This window comes from Periplaneta americana, chromosome 5 (assembly GCF_040183065.1).
Source record: "Periplaneta americana isolate PAMFEO1 chromosome 5, P.americana_PAMFEO1_priV1, whole genome shotgun sequence".
Taxonomy (NCBI): Eukaryota; Metazoa; Arthropoda; class Insecta; order Blattodea; family Blattidae; genus Periplaneta; species Periplaneta americana.
The window spans coordinates 45,882,525-45,903,306 of NC_091121.1; the positions used below are offsets into that span (position 1 = coordinate 45,882,525).

At 34.4% G+C, this 20,782-nt stretch overlaps 1 protein-coding gene and 1 long non-coding RNA gene across 2 annotated transcripts in view; one reads left to right on the forward strand and one right to left on the reverse strand.

Moving 5' to 3' along the window:
- Positions 1 to 20,782, reverse strand: part of LOC138699578 (uncharacterized) — a 177,811-nt gene that overhangs the window by 48,585 nt on the left and 108,444 nt on the right. The gene's annotated exons all lie outside the window — the stretch shown is intronic.
- The window catches only part of LOC138699576 (carbonic anhydrase 2-like), a 117,533-nt gene that overhangs the window by 2,137 nt on the left and 94,614 nt on the right, over positions 1 to 20,782 (forward strand). The gene's annotated exons all lie outside the window — the stretch shown is intronic.

The window sequence follows — 20,782 nt, forward strand, 5'->3', positions numbered from 1 at the left end:
TCTCTGCTTTCAAGTGATATTTTTAGTATAGATTCCAGGCGTTTTCCTGGTTCCAGATAAGTTTTCCGTTTCCTATGTCCTGTGTGTTGCCTACATTTAGGTCAGTCCGGAAACTTATTTATTGTCACTTTTATGCATATATAACAAAAAAAAAATGCTTAAGCATATCAATTTATCAATAAGTTATGGAGAATAAGAGGCCATGAATTAAGTTAAGGATTATTCAATGATTATTAAAATCCACAGCCCCTTTATTCACCGTAGTGATAAATTTATATACTGAATTATTTTATCTTTATTATGTACACACATTGGGATCATAAATTGGAGGCACTTTTTGCCATTAATAGTTTGTAAATGGTAAAAAAAATTCATACGTTTAGAGACTAGAAGAATCAAAAATAGAAAAGTAAGTACACGGTGCCATTTAAAAACACAGAGTCCTTGGCACACTCTTTAAAAATGAAAAACACAGTTTTTGAAAATATGTTAAAATAGTCCACTTTCATCCCGTAGTCTATAACTTTTGCATGTAGAGTTTCTTCATAGAATTAAAAATAGGAAAGCTACAAGCAGTGTCCCATACTTTATATTCACCCGGTATATGAGAAAATATTGTAGACCTACATAACTAGAATGTTAGTAATACGCGCTATGTATTTTTTTATATTTTTTTTCAGAATCTGATTTATTTTATAAGCTTTATGAAAGAGGAACTGCGAAGAACATTTTGTTCTTTTACTGCTATTAAGATTTGGTTATTTTTCTCAATTCCAAAATTATACGAGATGCTTCTTTTCTGAATATATATCGATGTCTAAGAAGTGTTACCTCGTATCTACAAAAATGGTAATTCAGATTAACTACATTAATATTATGTTCACACAATTCGACAGTTAACTAATATTTTATCCTCGAGTAGAAGGTCTTTCAAAGCAGAAAAATGTAGTCTATTTTGAGAAAAAACAATTTTTAAAACTTTTTTATTCACCTGCAAATTTACAGATACGAGGTATCACTTCTTAACCATTGATAGGTAACTTTATGCATGTTCGACAATATTGTTGCCTAGCAACCAAAACAATATTAATTAGGCCTACCGCATGGCTGTATCAACAGAGCTATTACGTGAAAGTCTGTTAGCAGTGCATGAAGTAAACACAGGCAATGTAGATCTCCCACGATTTCATACCTTCAGCAATAGGACGTGAACACCTAGAACTTCATTCCAGTCGCTTTTCCTCGGGAAAAACGTCTGTTTGAATACTGAATTGCTCTGTGTCGTTCTGGAATTTTTTAAGTCAAGAGAAATGTGTTATTTCCGGTTGAAATCGAACTCAACTTAATCATACTGAGTTAAGTCAGTTTTTGTCTATGTTTTCCTTGTATTTGTATTTTTGGTAGTGTGGAAGTGTGGAAGGGAAGGCCTATTGACATTATCTCCGCCAGAATAAAATAAATAAATAAATAAATAAATAAATAAATAAATAAATAAATAAATAAATAAATAAATAAATAAATTGGCGATATTGAAAAGTTGAAGATGAGAGAAAATAAAGAGTACAAGCAACAGCAATGGAAAATATTCAAAAGGAGTTTGTACTATGCTTTAGCCATTACCATATTGTAAATGGGAGACATTTAGAACATCTAATTAAATAAATTCAATTTAATGTTTAAATGCAGGAAAAGCAATTTATAAATTCAAAAATTTCAGAGAAGCGTCATATTCAATTAAAAGACTGAGATATTCTTTTATTTTTTTTTATTTTTTATTTTAGTAGGTTATTTTACGACGCTTTATTAACATCTCAGATTATTTAGCGTCTGAATGAGATGAAAGTGATAATGCCAGTGAAATGAGTCCGGGGTCCGGCACCTAAAGTTACCCAGCATTTGCTCATATTGGGTTGAGGGAAAACCCCGGAAAAAACCTCAACCAGGTAACTTGCCCCGACCGGGAATCGAACCCGGGCCACCTGGTTTCGCGGCCAGACGCGCTAGCCGTTACTCCACAGGTGTGGACTGAGATATTCTATGATCGTAAATTTAAAAAATATACTTCTTCAGGTGATAAAAAGAACTACAGGCTGTCGTTGAAAAATATTCTTGATTGCATCATAACTCTCACAACAACAAATAACCGTAACAATATTTTGCTTCCATAAAGATATTCCTTCCTAAATTCAAAGTCTGAAGTTGTTGTCCAATTGTAATTGTAATTGTAATTATGATTTATTTTTTAAGAATCTTGTGTAAGTTCTACCACAATTGAGGGGCTCAGTGCCAGAGTTGCCTAAATCACAATTTTTTAGCCGTAGATTTCTGCATAAAATGACAGTAAATTATAATTTATATGTGTGCCAAAGTAGATGTACTGGATAAATATTAGATTTAGAGTACATGAGAAAATAATTTGCAATTGAGAGCATATAGTTTTAAAAACGAGGTCTAAGTTTAGACTTCAATAACTTTTTTGAGTGTAATTGTGGCTTAGGCAACTCTGACACTCAATCATTAACCCGATACTTGAATAAGGCATTTCAAACGTGTGCGTGTCCTTCAATTAAGTGACTGATGTCTCGCTCCAATTCGAATGCCAGGAGCAATGTAGGTGCCCATACCGACGTTTTTAATCTTTGCTTGCATAATATTTAGTTGCGCACGCGAAGAACTGCTCCTTTGTTTAAAACAAGAGACTCCAGGTCGCTTCAAGGAAAGTGAGATCAAAGTTATTTCAGACAGCATCACAAGGAAATTCCGTGGTACTGAGAAAGATATGTATAAAGTCGGATTTATGTGCAAGGTCGTCAAACAACGAAGAAGCGTCTATGCAAAATTGTAGAAGCACTTAACGAAATTACAAGTTGTAAGATACAAGTAGTGAGTGACGGCGCGAAATTACAGATTACATGCAGGTGATTGGCAGTGTTACTGCAATTGTATTGAGAGATGCAATTATAAGACATTTTCTAGTCGTCTTCCGAGGTACAGTAGAACCTCTATTATCCGCGATAATCAAGGAGGTGGACTGGACGGTTAGTCGAAAAAGTCGGATAATCCGTATCATAAAATATTTTCGTAAATTAAGTGCATAACACAGTTTCATAATTTCACCGTGGTCTTGTGTTTAACATGCTAGATAGTGAATCAGAAGTTTACCGGTATTTATGTCCGGTTGTCAACAATGGTTTTATAAGGGCCAAGTAAATTCCTTGCCTTGATTTTTTGTGGAAAGATAGGAATAGTAGAGGTTTCTTGTGGTAGATTTAAAGATTTTATACACTTCATTCTTGTTTTTTATTAAATCGCGCACATTTGTGCTGCCAATCTCGTATTGTGATGCGAGACGAGCCGCGATTTCTCTTTTCCCAAACTGATTAATTATTGTATTTTTATTTTGATACCTAGTAATAGTAATATACGTTACAAGAGCGGTATGTTGACGTTTTCATGGTCGAGGAAAAGATTGAAAAAGCGAAACGTAGTTGAGCTTTTTTAATTTCCGAGAACATGAAAACAAACATACAGCTCGTGTATCGTACATTATTTTGCGCAAACATCGTTTATTACATACCTGAAAGACGAATTTCTAATTAGTTGCAATGAAATCTCCATGTTGGTTTATGTTTAATGACGCCAACTTCGGAACACCAAAATATCTTTCTTCAACATTGTTGCTTTAAAATGTTTTCTGTGTTTACTATACTCCAGCAGGCCGTGATATACGTCTGTCTTTTTTCCCCCCCCAGTCTATAAATGCGAACTTAAAACAAACGGTAAGGTTATGTAATGATTTATTTTTCATTTTAATATTTTAACAAGATTATTTATATAACATATTGCAGTAATAACATCGGCATCTGGAATCTCGTTGATTTTTTCACGGCTTCCTTAATGTTACTTGTATCAGGAATGCAATAAGTTTCGTGGAGTAGTAGACTTTACTTAATTTTTGCAAATATTTAAAAACAATAATTAACATTGCAATTTAGGTGAAATTGCAGTGGTAAGTTTCCAATGTATAATTATTACTATGTTAAACGTCTCTAAAAATAATATATTAAAAGCCTAAAGCAGTAAAATGAATGTCGCGCTTAAGCGGTAAGAAGAGGGAAATTGTTATGTGTGTTACGTTGGGAATACTGAATGTGGTATTTCACACTTACCGCGTATTGGTTCTGTGCGGAAAACAAGCAAATACGCACGATCTCGCACAAAACACTTTTGACACCCGTGGAAGATATTTTGTATAGAAATTATAAAGTACGAGCACTCGAACAGTAGGACAAGGACTGAGTGCTGCACGGGTTTGCTCTAAATTTTGCGGAAGTTTTTGGGATCATTTCTTTGAAACCAGATAGTGATTATTTTATAATTTGGGAAAAACATCTTCAAGTAGGCCTATCGGTAACTGTTCCTGCTGCTGGCAGTAGATTTGTAATATGTAAGGATAAAGACTTAGTATAATAATAGACTCTAGAAAAGAATAAGTAGGCTACTAGTATAAGGCATAGCACTACATAATTTTTTCCGCAGCAAAGAAAGAAAGAATAGAGTGAGAGGAAGACAGTCGGATAATCCGCTGATCGGTTAATAGGGTGACGGATAATCGGGGTTCTACTGTAGTCGATTATTTTAGTAACTGGTCTCGGATTCACTCTGTCATTATTCATTATGTATCAGCATATTATTTTATTTCATTTTATTTTACCCGTTTTGAACTCAAGCAAACATTCTGATGGGAGCAGATAAAAAAAATATATATATTTTTTTCCTTCACCATGTTAATAATGTCAAAAGAAGTGCTTGTATAAATTTACGAGGGCCATGAAAAAATAAGTGCGCCAGGGGCCCTTAACAGAACGAAAACAATTTCATTGGACAGACACAGCAATTTTTGAGCTATTTTTCAACATATTCCCCACCCCACCACATTTGTCATATCATGGGATCGACAGAGAGATGCAGACGGCTGCCAAACGCTGGTTCCGATCCCAGACGGCTGACTTCTAAAACACAAGGATATAAAAACTGATCCCGTGGGTGACAAATGTCTCATGGTGAGGGGGATATGTTGACAAGCAGCGCAAGAATTGCTGTATCTGTTTCAATTAAATCTTCTCATGCAATTGTGTTTTTTCTGTAAACGGTCCCAGGGAAAATCACTTTCTGGACGGCCTCCTAATTGCGGTCGAGTGGCTGAAAATTTGTATAAGCACTTCTTTTGACATTATTAACATGGTGGAAGAAAAAAAAATATTTTTTATCTGCTCCCATCAGAATGTTTGCTTGTCAGCGCATATCTCGAGCTTAAGATTGCAGGAATTGAAATAAGCGTGTCACTAAATTTTACACTAAATATTTTTAATGTATACACAGTTTCTTTGAAAGCTTTATTCGCTTATTTATTTATTTAGTAATTTATTTATTTATTTATTGTTTTTTCGTTAATTCGTTCATTCATACATCCATTCATTCACTTATTTATTTGGAATTCAGTAACGATATTTTTCTAGGACACGTGTTGAAGATAATTTTGAAGTGAATATACTCCATTCCCAGTTCAGCCAATAACAGTCGGTATTATTTTTATTTTAGTATTCGATGCTGATACGATATTTCAACATCTCCTTGGCTTCTTTTCTTGTTGTTTGAATCTGCTTGAATTGCGATACCTTTTATTAAGCACATCACGTTTCTCATTAATAAGTCAGCCTTATTGAATGACACGAATGTATAATAATAATAATAATAATAATAATAATAATAATAATAATAATAATAATAATAATAATAACACATGTACAATATAGATTAGAAGTTAAAACTCTCTGTATTGTAGGCCTATGCAAGACACATTTGGTATTATGGTATATATAACGTCGTTGTTCCTGCAATAACTCCTATGTGCAAAACATCAAATTTTTTAGTAGGAAGAAAAAACACATTTATTCATCCTATGGCAGCCGTACAGTACATAGGAGACTGTGAATTCTTACATTTTCGAAACAAAGAAATATAATTACATATAGGAGATTTTATTATTTGATGTATCACTATTTAAGTTATTTAATAGAGCAATAATCTGAAAATCGATAAATATGTCACATAGGAGTTACTGCAGGAACAACGATGATAAGCTACATTTCCTTGAACTAAAAATTTACAAAGCGTAATTTTATTTCTATCGGACAAAAATTTTATTATAAGACGCAGTTGTTACTGTCATTTAATACTGGACCAAACATAAAAAAATATAGCATTAAATATTTACAACGTACCTAATACTGTATAAGATACCTAACATTTGCAACATACTCCATTGTTTACAAGATACCTAAACATTTAAAAGATATCTTAGCGTGGTACAGGATATCTAAATATTTATGAGATACCTAATAGTGTGCAAGATATCTAAATATTTACAAGATATTCAATAGTGTGCAAGATATCTAAATATTTACAAGATACTAAATAGTGTGAGATACCTAACAGCGTGCAAGAAACTTAAATATTTACAAGATATTCAATAGTGTGCAAGATATCTAAATATTTACAAGATACTAAATAGTGTGAGATACCTAACAGCGTGCAAGAAACTTAAATATTTACAAGATATCTAGCAGTGTGCATGATATTTGATAGTATATAAGATATCTAAACATTTACAAAGTACCCAATAGTGTACAAGATAGCTAATAGTGTACAAGATACTTAGTAGTGTACAATATATCTAGATATTTACAAAATACCTAATAATGTGCAAGATACATAGTAGTGTAGAAGATATCTAAATATTTACAAGATAGCTAATAGTGTACAAGATACCTAATAGGGTACAAGATACTAACAGCGTATAAGATACTTAAAAATTTATAAGATAGCTAATAGTGTACAAGACAACTAGTAGTATACAATATATGGGTAGCTTATAGTGTACAAGATACCTAGTAGTGTATAAGATACCTAGTAGTGTACAAGATATCTAGTAGTATACAAGATATCTAATAGTGTATAAGATACCTAAATATTTAGAAGATAGCTAATAGTGTAGGTCTACAAGATACCCAATAGTGTGCAAGATACTGTACATAAACATTTACAAGATACGCAACAGAATAAAATATATATAATTATTTGTTGTTAACTGTCCGAAGACAGGCTTGAACGTCATAAGTGACACCAATAAGACATCACTCATGAGGAAACTAATCCAGAAGATAATGGGTAGGGTGACCAGTTCCTTTCGTCCTCCATTGCATATATCGCTGATTGATAACATATTACACTAATCAGACTTCAGATGCATACAAACAAGTTGTTCTTCTTCTGACACATGCACTGTCTGATAATACTGTAGATGTACATATCAGCCAGAACCTCGATCAGAGATAGCTAATATTATGTAATTATAGTGTAAAAATTATCTAATCATTTACAAGATTCTTCTACAGTACAAGGTACTCAAACATTTACAAGATAGGCTGCCTACTATTGTACAGGATACTTAATAATGCAAAGACGCTATAATAATAATAATAATAATAATAATAATAATAATAATAATAATAATAATAATAATAATAATAATAATAATAATAACAATAATAATAATACTTACTTACTTAGTGGCTTTTAAGGAACCCGGAGGTTCATTGCCGCCCTCACATAAGCCCGCCATTGGTCCCTATCCTGAGCAAGATTAATCCAGTCTCTATCATCATACCCCATCTCCCCCAAATCCATTTTAATATTATCTTCCCATCTACGTCTCGGCCTCCCCAAAGGTCTTTTTCCCTCCGGCCTCCCAACTAACACTCTATATGCATTTCTGGATTCGCCCATACGTGCTACATGCCCTGCTCATTTCAAACGTCTGGATTTTATGTTCCTAATTATGTCAGGTGAAGAATACAATGCGTGCAGTTCTGTGTTGTGTAACTTTCTCCATTCTCCTGTAACTTCATCCCTCTTAGCCCCAAATATTTTTCTAAGCACCTTATTCTCAAAGTGAGAGTCCAAGTTTTACAACCATAAAGAACAACCGGTAATATAACTGTTTTATAAATTCTAATTTTCAGATTTTTTGACAGAAGACTGGATGATAAAAGCTTCCCAACCGAATAATAACAGGCATTTCCCATATTCATTCTGTGTTTAATTTCCTCCCGAGTATCATTTATATTTGTTACTGTTGCTCCCAGGTATTTGAATTTTTCCACCTCTTCAAAGGATAAATTTCCAACTTTTATATTTCCATTTCGTACAATATTCTCGTCACGGGACATAATCATATACTTTGTCTTTTCGGGATTTACTTCCAAACCTATTTCTTTACTTGCTTCAAGTAAAATTCCCGTGTTAATAATAATAATAATAATAATAATATTGATGATATTATAATGCCAGGTAGTATTCCTCTATGTGCCGAAAATGCAAGACGCAGTCTTCTATCTTCTTTTCCTTTTAGAAGGAAATCATAGTAGCCTAAGGATTTTTATCGTCCAATACCCTCGGTTTGTTTCAATCTCAAGTCCAATAGAAACTGAGAACGGCTCTTTAAACAAGTATTTAACTTTTCTTCCTTCTGGGGTTCTGTTATTAAAATTTTTCCAATCCTTGTGTCACTCGATTTACTTAAATTTGACAATTGTATTTAGCTTCCGAAATATTATAGCTTTTTATTTCTTAATCTTCTGTATTTTAATCTTATTCGGCCGTGTCAAACGCTGTAATACTTTGTTAATGCGTTGTGCTTATTAATTACAAATTTGGACTAATAAATAAGAGTGAACTGTCGACAAAATGCGATGTTAATTAGTTACATGGAGTGGGATTAACATTCCTTTCAAAGGAGATGCAAGTTAGTTGCGTAACATTTGTCTGGACCCTCACCTTGGTAACTAATTTGCGGATGTCACCTCAACGTTATGTAAAACTGACACAGATTTATTGCACTGACGCCCACGGCCCATGCATGACTTTCTCCCTTCACTTATTTCAATGTCGCTCGCACCGCAGCAGGTCGTCGCTCCTTCTACAACAATTCTGTGAAGTGCCACAATCTCTGATCACGCTTGAAGTGACGGCAGGGCGATAAAGAAGCGGGAAAATAAAGTCGCAGAACTAAATCGTGGAATTGGCAAAAAATATCTCACTTGTCATTTCAAACACGGTAGTTTGTACTACAAAGTGTTTCAAATAAACGGGTTTTTCTAAATGTAACAAAAATAAATAGCCTAAGTTGCACAATGAGACAGAAAACAAAAATACAAGAATTGTAACATTACATATTGCCATTTGTGTAACAAATCAATCACATTCAAGTTTTGAAAATTATGCCGGGCAGGTGACGACCTTGACGATGTTCACACGTTCCAACATCGCAATAGAGATGGGTTAGATTACAACACGAATGTTGTTCTTGAGCTCTTCAATAGTGTGCGGCCGACTTGCAAACACTTTGCTTTTCGGGTGTCCTCACAGGAAATAATCACACGAAGTTAAGTCAGGGGACCTGGGGGGCCACTCAATGTCAAAATTCCTGAAGATGACGCTGTTGTGGAAAATCTAACGCACTCCTTGCATAGAAATTCTCGCTGAATGCGACGTAGCCCCGTCTTGCTGGAACTAATATGGCCTCTGTGTAGGGAATCTAGCAAGTTTCCGTACGAAGAATGTATTTATAATGTTGGCATACCTGACAGATGTTACCGTGGTTGTTCGTTCCTGGTCATCTTCGAAAAGTATAGGCCGATTATCACCACTGAAGAGATCGCACCATTTTTATAAAATAACTTTGACAGCTATTGATGGTTGAGATCCATCCAATCGATTTTTTTTATTTTCTTGGGTTATTTTACGACGCTGTATCATCATCTAGGTTATTTAGCGTCTGAATGATATGAAGGTGATAATGTCGGTGAAATGAGTCCGGGGTCCAGCGCCGAAAGTTACCCAGCATTTGCTCGTATTTGGTTGAGGGAAAACCCCGGAAAAACCCCTCAACCAGATAACTTGCCCCGACCGGGATTCGAACCCGGGCCACCTGGTTTCGCGGCCAGACGCGCTGACCGTTACTCCACAGGTGTGGAAGATTCAACCAATCCATGTTTCTGGAGTAGTATTGTTAAACAGATGACAGCCAAACATTGTTTCTGCAAATGGTACAGTATAGTATTGTTAAACAAATGATGATAAAAAATTGTTGGCAAAATCAAAAGGAAAAATGTTATCAGCAAATTAAAAAAAAAAACTGTGAGACACCTTGTACTTGTTGCCCGGGTTCGAGTCCCGGCCAGGCCTGAAAAAATCCACAGTGACTTCTGTATTGTTTTATAGAGGGTTTTAAAGAATATGGACTACTTGGCAACATTGCTGAAGGCTAATGAATGACATTGATGGTAATGATGATGATGGTATAATTGAAATGGTGGGAGGAATGAAATTATGTTGATGATGATTGTACTCGTAAAATCATGACAGAATGAAACGAAATAATTATGATTGTAGAATTATTGTAATGGCAGAGGAAAACGAAGTAATGATGATAATAATAGTGATGATGTCAATAATGATGACAATTTTTAAAATTGGAATGACAGAGAGGAAACTTAAATGTTATCTGAAAAATCTGCCCCATATCCACTTCGTCTCATAGGACCTTCAGAGAATCGATCCCCGACTGTTGGGGACAGGGTTGCGCAGTTATTTAGAAATTGTGCACGCAGTGTTAAGTACAAAGTGATACTAATGGCAAGGTTCTGATCCCCCGTATAGGCTAGCTGATAAAAAGCAGTCTGCGTGTTTGACACGGATTACCGCGTGTCTACCATCGTAACAGCACGCGGGAGCGGTAATGGATGGACATAGACCTGTACGGTTAGTAGTTCGTACGTAGTACAAGTTACAGACAGGTTGAGTGGAGCCCTTGATAACGATCGTATAGAAATAGATCATCACAGACTGTGATAAGAGAGACGGACGTGTTAATGGCAGCTTTGTGACAGGATAGGCAGAATCGGTCTTCAGCTTAACAAGGGAAAGGGAAATGCCGTATTTTATTTTTATAGTCCTGAAAAGGTCTGCCAGCTACCGGTATGATGTGAAATATTTATTGTTCAGTAATTCGGTAGGCCTTGCCATACTTCCTTCACAGTTTCACATAATATCTTGGCACTCAACAAGACAAACATCAAACTATGGATTTCAATGAAGAAACAAAAATAGGCCTAACTCATTCAAGATCAATAAATCTAGCTCCTGCATAATTATTTAATGCTGAAATTTCTCCTCGATATTTACTTTGGTAATCCTCTTAGTATATTTGTAACTTTCTCTCTGCTTTTTATTAAAATAAAACTGTGTTAAGTTGATCACCTTTCGTTTCGGTTAGGGGAGAGTCGGGTAGTATCGGACATCGGGTAATATCGGACAGTGAGTTTCTTTCATCTACCACACGATGATAGTACCTGATTGACATGGTTACGTTTCTGTGATGTCGCATACAGAAACGTAACCATGTCATTCAGGTACTATCATATGGTGGTAGATGAAAGAAAGCACTGCCCGATACTACCCGACTCTCCCCTAAATCTAGTCAATATAGATACAGAGATGCTCATGTTGCACAATTTTTCCAATGACCTGTGACGAATAATTCTGCAGATCTACCTAATGAATGAAACTTAAAACGACATAAAGTTGTAATAAATATTATTATTATTATTATTATTATTATTATTATTATTATTATTATTATTATTATTATTATTATCGTTATCATCATTATTATTACATTTAAAATAGAACAGACTACATGAATATTCAAAATTTACATTACAAGACTGTGAAATTACACAACACTATAGTACAGTACAATGTTTTAATCTTCATTTATATACTCTTCAACATCTGTGGTCATATCGCGTGTTTAGGTTCTGTGGGTAGCCCAGTAATCAGTTTTTACTATTGATGAATTCCTGTTTCTGATGTTTAACTTGATATAGTTTATGTCGGAATCTTTTCACTAGGTTGTTTATATGTGTATTTCAAGTCAATTTTCTGTTCAAGTAGAGACCTAGGTACCGCACTGACTCAGCATGTGATACTTCTTCACCTTGTAGAGTGATCGATTGATTTTCAGTTTTTCTTTTATAGGTGAACTGAATAACATTGGATTTGCTAGGGTTCATTTTAACTTCCATTTGTTACATCCACTAAATGTAAGAACTGCTGAAATTTTTTTGCTGCCATTTCACATGAATCTTTGCACAGAACAGCATCATCTGCAAACTGAGCTGAAAAACGCAAGGGGCTGAGTGAAATTAAAAAAAAAAGGTTTGGAAATTGACCTAAGTACATTTATGACGAATTTTTTACAGTACTATAAAAAATTTTCAACAATTATTTTTACAATAGTCAAATTACACAGATAAACAGTGCATAAAATAATACCAAAGAGTGGTCAAGATTCAAATTAGACAGGTGGTCTACTTACAGAATAAATTCTATAGTATGTAAACAAATGAAAATTTGCAGATTTTATAAAAATGTGTGTCAATTAAGGGATTAGGTAGGCCTATAGCTTAAAGCAGTAAAATTTTGGAAATGATCAACTTTTTTTTTTCTCCTTTACTGTATCTTGTACAATAATGAAAATTAGCATGTCTAAACACTGTCTTTCTACTATATGAAAAAAAATATTTTTACAATTAAAAACATTTTTTACATTTTTTTTTTCAAAATTAAGTTCACTGTGCAGTGATGAAGGTTTCCCACACAACTAAAAAACTATCCAACATTCTGTAATGACTTTTTTATTGTATATTTGTGCACGTCATATATGATCCAAGATCACTCCTCTACTTTTGATAGATTGTCTCATAAAAAATAAATTCATTTAAAAAATGGTCAAACATCAGTATTTTCTTCTAGCATAAAATTAAAAAAAATATATTATTTATTAAGGAATGTAGTTGAAAGAGCATGATATTGTAAACATGAGTTTCGGCAATAAAATAAAAGAGAGAGAACATGGAAAAGTTAACAAGTTTATGAATTATGAGGGAAAAGCTTCATCACTGCACAGTAAACTGCCATCATTTTGAATTTTGAAAAAAAAAAAAAAAAATTAAATCGTAAAAATAATTTTTCATATAGCAGAAGGCCAGCGTTTTACACTACCAATTTTCATTATTGTACAAGATATAGTGATGGAGGAAAAAAATGTTGAATATTTCCAAAATTTTACTGCTGTAAGCTGTACCTAACTCCTTAAGACACGTGGCCATGTTATAGAGGTGGTCAATATCACAGGTTTTACTGTAATTTTATCTTATTCACACAAATCCGAACATTTTGTATTGCCCTTCAGGAATGTTGCGTATGTTTTGTCATCAGTAATCTGGTGCTGGTAGTTCTAATTCTTTTACAATCCCACACAACAATGTCTTTGTTCTCGACACAATATCACGTAAGCTTAATGAGCTTGAGAGCATGAATCAATAACATTAACATGAATTAATTCAGAAAATTCAAAACACTAGCTTATATAAATGCAGCCAGTACGATATAAAGCAGAACTATGTAGATCTAAGTTCTTAGACTTAAGCTTGTATTATAGCGAATAATTAGCTACCTAATCATCAAGTCAAGAGTGACGCAAAAAGGTTAAAAAGAAAAGCAGAGAATCGAGTCTAAATACTGGTTGAACCTGTCATCGCATTTCTGACGTGTTCTATATCCTTGAAGGTACAAAGTACAAAGCAGCAATGCAAAACCTGCTTGCAGTATCATAATTAACGTCCAAACTCCATTAAACAAAAATAAACAATTGTCTTGGCAACTACATAAATAACTGTCTCCTTTCAAATTCGATTCCATCAATGGACAATTCTGTTTCAGAAAAGAACTGGTTATTCCTTACGCATACAGGTTTCTCATTCCAGAAGTTCAGATTATCTTCCTTCTGTTTCTGTTTACATCAGACTATTATGTTCATGTTTTTTTTTATTCTGGATGCAGCTAACGTTTGCTATATTATTGATACTCAATATTACACCGTTCACCGCGTGTTTGTTATTATAAAACTCGGATTTATTACTCATTGCACCAATCAGTATAAGCCTAGATCATATATGAAGAGTCCACTGCAAGAATGATGGATGTCACTTTCTTGTCGAAAATGAACCAAGACTATCAATGCATAGCTTAATACATATAGAATGTACATACAGAGTTATATGGCATTAACACTGATAGTCATTGTCCAGTAATGATCGGAAAATCACAGTTAAGCTTTGAGCGCTAAGCATTTCAAACTTTCAATTGCTTCTCCTGAAAAATGTATTCCAAATGACATCCATCATTCTTGCAGTGGACTCGTCATATGTAACAGATAGCTCATCCCTATGTTAAAATCGGCAGCACTTCGAAGAGAACAACCGCCAGGATCGCCACCCGTCCGCCGTAAACGAACACGAGATGACAGTACAGTCGCTAATGCAATTGAAATGGGAATCATGACGTGGTTCCTTATGTAACAACTATACTAAAAGTCAAGTTCTGAACCGACTAAACTTTCTGAGCTCTATTGGCACATGTGGAGCGAGATTCAAAGCATATTCAGCGTTTGTTACCGATATGTTTAAAATAACTAGGCCTACTGTCTATAGTTCTCGATAACACTATCAACAATATTAGTAATTAAAATTACTGTTTTTAAGAAAGCACTAGCTAATGACGCTGGTACGAAATGCGACTCGTAATGCACGTGGTACTGCAAATGAACTGGGAAGTTTGGCTACACTGTCTCCGTGATTCTGTTGCCAGATTTTCGTTAGCAGACGACATTTCACGCGAGGTCCAATGAAAAGCTCCGGTCTCCTTTTCTCCTCCAACCCCCCACACTCAACGTGTCATCACTGCACAGGCTACCCCTCTAACCCGCACTTTCCTCTCGCCATCCCACTACTTCCTGTTTAGTTGGTTCATAACCTGGCTTTTAGTATAGATGGAAGCATAGTAAACCTGACAAAAGTTGTTACCGTCAAAGCCTATAAGGCCGAGCTTTCTGGGTATATAGGATCTAGGGTATAAGTCAAGCTAGCAATATCTCTTATTGCTGTATTGTTAGTGTTTTTATTATACAGTAAGATCCGAAAGTCTTGCCATCCCTCCTTATTTATATGTTGATGTGCATCCATTTTGAACATGTCATAGCAGATGTGTGACAATGGTTGATACTTTACGTTCCAGCTTGTTTAGTGATCCAGAACATCAGTATGGGCACCATCATTGTCGCGGCACAAAATGATGCGGCGCCATGTCCTGTGTGAAATTTCTGCAGCAAAGGCGGTGTGATTTTCTTGAATGCCTGCCTAACTGCTTGCTTCAAATCTTCAATTGTCTGGTATCGATGTTTCGAGACATGCTGCTTAATTATTCCCCAAAGGGAAATCACAAGACAAGGGTGACAAGACTTTCGGACCTTACTGTACAGACAGAGTTTTTGAATCAGTAAAAGGAAAGGTCGTGGTCAGCATTCAGGTCTCATCTTCACCTTAGAAGCGTGTCGAAGTCTGTAGGTATTTATGGAGATTAAATTTATCATTTGAATCGCCTAGAATCAAACTGCACTTTCTCAAAATTATGAAATATGGGTTTAAGATACGTTTCAGTCTATAATGTTGCAGGGAATGTGATAAACTGATTGTTTGGACTCAAACTAAAATTTATGTCTTAACTTTAGTAGTAAAATCACCGTTTGGAGTCAAACTCCACTAGTTTTCCGTCTTTTCTGATAAATCAGATTTTTTGATAAACTCCAGTTTGATTCCAAGCGACTCATTTATGTTTTTTAATATTAGTGCCAGCAGTGATTGTTGGAGAATGTTTTTTACTCATCATGAAGACTGATGGAAATTGTGGAAAATATATTTATCTCGTAACTGGAGTACTAAATCAATATTATTCCTTTCCGATATCATAATATTGAATGTTCATTGGATTGCCGAAAGGTGTGGTATTGTCAAGAAAAATATGATTGACTGCACTACTGGAGATATTTTATTACAAAGACAGCGTGAGAACCAATAATAAAGATTAACTTCTTTACATTTTTGCGATATTATATTAATACTACAACTCAGAATGATTTGCAAAATATTTTAGTTCCAGTAGTGTGGTCAAACATACTTTCATTTTCTAAATACAATTGCTACAGAAAATACTAATAATATCTTTATTGTTAAATATAAAATATGGGCTATTATTTATGTCATATGAAAGAGAACATTGTATTTTAAACATAACTCTTGTATTGCATTTCACTTAAAGTTAGAATATTATGAAACCTCATTTATTCTTTAATAATCACGCGGAGGATCTCCAAATTGCAGCATTGCAAGTGTTTTAATTTTTTTCAAATATTCCAAAGTGTTTTTCTGTTACAGTCAAGTTGTACTTTGAAAAAAAAGATCTATCAGATTCTGCATTAGACAAGCAACCATACTGTTTGTAGACAAACGGTAGAAAGTTTGTCAAACATTGTTTTTTTCCGATTTTAGAAGCATTAAACCTTTCATAATATCTACATTTTCAGATTTCAATTGACTTTTAAAGTAATAATAATAATAATAATAATAATAATAATAATAATAATAATAATAATATTTTATTTATTCTGGTGAAATTAAGGCCATGAGGCCTTCCCTTCTATACTACCAAAAATATGTAAAGTAAATCCATGGCGCTACAGTCCACGAAGGGCCAAGAACGACCAGCCGGCTGCTGGCTTCACGCCCACATGCCGAAGCAGAGGTGGACGATGATCCAACCAGAATGGAGGTATCGTGTGCTTAGCACGATGATCCCCCCAGCCGTTATAGCTGGTTTGCGAAACCGGATTTTCGCTACCTATAGTAGCTCCCCAAGTGCATCACGATGCTGAGTGGGCACCGGTCCCATACACTGGCCGAAATTTCATGAGAAAATTTCTTCCCACATGAGGACTCGAACCAGCGCGCATTCCGTAACGCGAGTCCCAGGCAGAATGCCTTAGACCACGACACCACGGCGCGAGACACCAGAAATATGTATACAAACAAAATGTTAGGATAACAGCGAAGAAGCTAATTACTAATGTTCAATAAATTACACGAACATGTAGACACAAAACAATAATGTTTACAACTGTCTGCTTTTATTGTGTTTATTGTGTTTATCACGTGAAGATGACTTCATATAAGTTGAAAATATTCGTGAAATATATAATTTAATGTGTTGTGACAGAATTCATTCTGTAGGCCTACTTATACACTTCGAAAAGTTGCTGACTGAAACCATATAAACTTTTCTATTATATTAATATTGTTAATCTAAATAACTAAATGAGAAAGGGCAACTAAAAATGTAAAAATACAGTACATTCACAACTACTGAAAAGAGAATTTGGGTCAACATCTTTATTTTAGTATGATTGCTATTTGTTGAAAGAGCAAAGTCTGAGTCAGGTGAACAACAGTTAATCAGCAGTCGCAGTAATTAAAAAATCAGAAATTGAAATTCGTTATAAAAAGACACAATTGTAATAATTCGCGATTATTTTTATATTTCACTATTATGATCCCATTTTGCTATTTATCACGATTGTTTTAAATACAGATTATTAATTATATATGAACTCTTAATTTATGAATAGCGGCACTCCTACAAATAGGCTTTTGCCCTTCACGGGACATTTTGGCTCGTTCATTCATTCATTCAATACAAATCGATTCGACATCTAACATTTCGTGATCTTCGTAAATACCTTGCTCGGGAAATAAAAAAATCAGCCCGTGTTTCAACGAAGGACAGCGCGTGTTTGAGGTTCAGCCAACGGTAGATAATTCTTTGACTTGCCGACGTTAACACTTGAATAGGATGATAACAACATTTCAGCTTCATTTCTCATAATTTTGCACACGTACAATGTATTGTGTAAACATAATTTAGAAGTCTGCGCAGTATGATCGGGATGTATACAATAAATGGGACGTGCAGCTTTAACGTGTGGTGGAGGGTTGTCCCCTGCCAATGTAAAGTTCGGTGTCATATAGCTCATTAACGTCATTGTAGGGTAAGGGTTGGTAATACTGTGATACGAGTAATATTGTGATAGTTCTTTTTGAGAATTTATTACAATTTTACTGAGCGAGAGGAAGATCGGTTTTATGCGACAACGTATTAAGGGAATGTTCATGGACAAGTTGCTCCACCAAACCGGTTCTTCTCTCGCTTATTAAAATTGTAATAAATTCTCAAAAAGAACTGTCACAATATTACTCGTATCACAGTATTACCAACCTTCACCCAATCTATATATATATATATATATATATATATAATTTGAACTGGTAATGGAAATTACGGGAAAACGGCTGAACGGATTTTAATAAATGGCCCTCATTTTAAAGCTTGCAACCCAAAGTTTTTCGGAAAGGTAGTAGTTTTCAGTGAAATGTCAATTTTCCTACATAATTTTCCTATTTTCCAAAATCCATCTGTTGTCAGTTTTGAGAACTAATTTTATTGAATCACGGCCGACTTGATTGAATTTCAGAACAAAACACACACAAAACAAATAAACAATAGGCTATTACACGAAGGCCATGACCTGCAGGATTGCCGACATATTTAGAGCTCAATTCAATTTGTTATTAAAAATTGATTCTGCAGTGTATCATTTTCTGAGTACAGCTGTGTATTGGTTATTCAAATCTACGAAACTTGAGGTGGTTTGATGACATTGTTACCATTAGAAATTAAATGTTATTATAGTTAATATAATGATGCGTCTATTTTTCATTAATTGTACATAATATTGATGCTATATTGATGACATGAAAGTGAAACGGTTTGAGGTTATGTAAGTAAATGTAGAGAATATCTTAATTTAGATCTTCATTTCTATAATTTACTGAGTGGCTGCTATATAAAACTACAAAACTTAAGTAAGATAATAATAATATTGTTATTAAAAATCAAATATTTTTATACTTATTAACCCAGTGGGGTTGGGTCTTTTTCCATATACTTAATGGCGGTGTAGTGTAGATATTGATATGTGTCATTGTCTTCAGTATTGGCTCGTGAGAGCGCAAAAATTACAGTTCCTAAGGAAATATCAAAAGGTATTACTTACTGATAAAATAAGAGGCCCAGAAAATTTTGTAGTCTCCAGATCATTTCAGCAAGATCTTTTTGTAGGATAAAATGATTTTACGCTCTACATTTGAAGTTCTACATGCAGCAGCTATACGAAAATGCTATTGTTCGAAAGCTTAGGAAACCTGACATTTTTTTAACTTTTGCCTACAATCCACAATGACCTGAAATAGCTACTGCTATCGTTCTGACATTGATACTTGCGTTTTCGCGTTGAAACTCAAAAACTGAAGTTGGATAGGTTCAAGAAAAAGTATTTGGCCTAAAAAAATCCATTCAGAGGGAGTATGTTTCATTATTACGGAATCAAATAACTATCAAAAATACAAGCATTCTTCATTGAAAATAAATCTGAAAAATATTTATTTGAACGTCTAACGAACTTAGTTTGCAGCAGCATTTGCTGCACAAGCCACTAGTATTATTATATTCGTGAAAGAGTCTAAAAAAGTACCATTCGTGCTGTTCATTTACTTCGGATAAATTCACTCACGGATGCGCTGCTCGTAAAGTTATTGCCGAGTGAACAGTATTCGTGGTATTAACTATGATAACATAAATGTTTCCTCCTTTGTCAGCCAAATTTCTCGGAGCTTCAACTGGGCGCTGTGTAATAGATACACTTGAAATAGACCTACAATGGATAAATCTCTCACAAAAGGACAGTCCCAGATCGGGGTGCTTGAGTTTAATGAAAATGCATATTTTAGCTAATTTTCGTTCGTTAAGAAACGTGGTGATAGTCGTTCGTTTCGCTTTTTCCTCGTTTACGAAATACAGGGACATCATTTTATTTTTACTAACATTTCTGATATTAACCTGATTATACCTTTGAATCAACGGTTGCTATCCCCTTCCGCGACAGGAGTTCGATGGCGTAATATACAAACAAATCACTTTACTAGGTATAGGAGGGAAGAAAAGTAATTCATCCATTTACGTAAATTATGAAATATCACGCTTTTGAATTTGATAATTTTCATTAGGTTTTTGTTTAATCAGAATACAGTACAATATTAACAATGAGTGTTTTAACTCACGAACTGAGCTGTCCATGTGGACGTATTCATTATGCAGTGTATATTATACTGTCTATAGCACATTAGCATACACTATAGAGAATGAAGTTAAATTGAAAAATAATCTTAATATGGATATTTAAACACATTTTTCAAAATGGTGGCGGTTCATTTCGATACAAGCTTCAGTTCTAATGTATGTAATTCCAATTACCAGTTTCGTCCTTCGTACTAGTAACTCATGTTGAAATATTTCTGTACCTACTCTATAAAAGAGTACCTTACGTACTGTAAATTCAATCTTCACTTCTGCTCGATCCGAAAAGATAAAATTACTCAGCCATGCTATCTACTGTCCGTCCAAGTGGTTATGTCGCAGGATCGTAGAAAGGAGGGAAATCATGTGACGGTTAATTACTTAACGAGGCCCTTTTATTTAAGTTATTTTAAACAATTGTATGGATATAATATTACGTAGATGTCCAATTCCTAACAGAAATTAATGTTCTCAGAAAAGAGCTAAGACAGCCCAGCCACTAGCCTTTACAGAG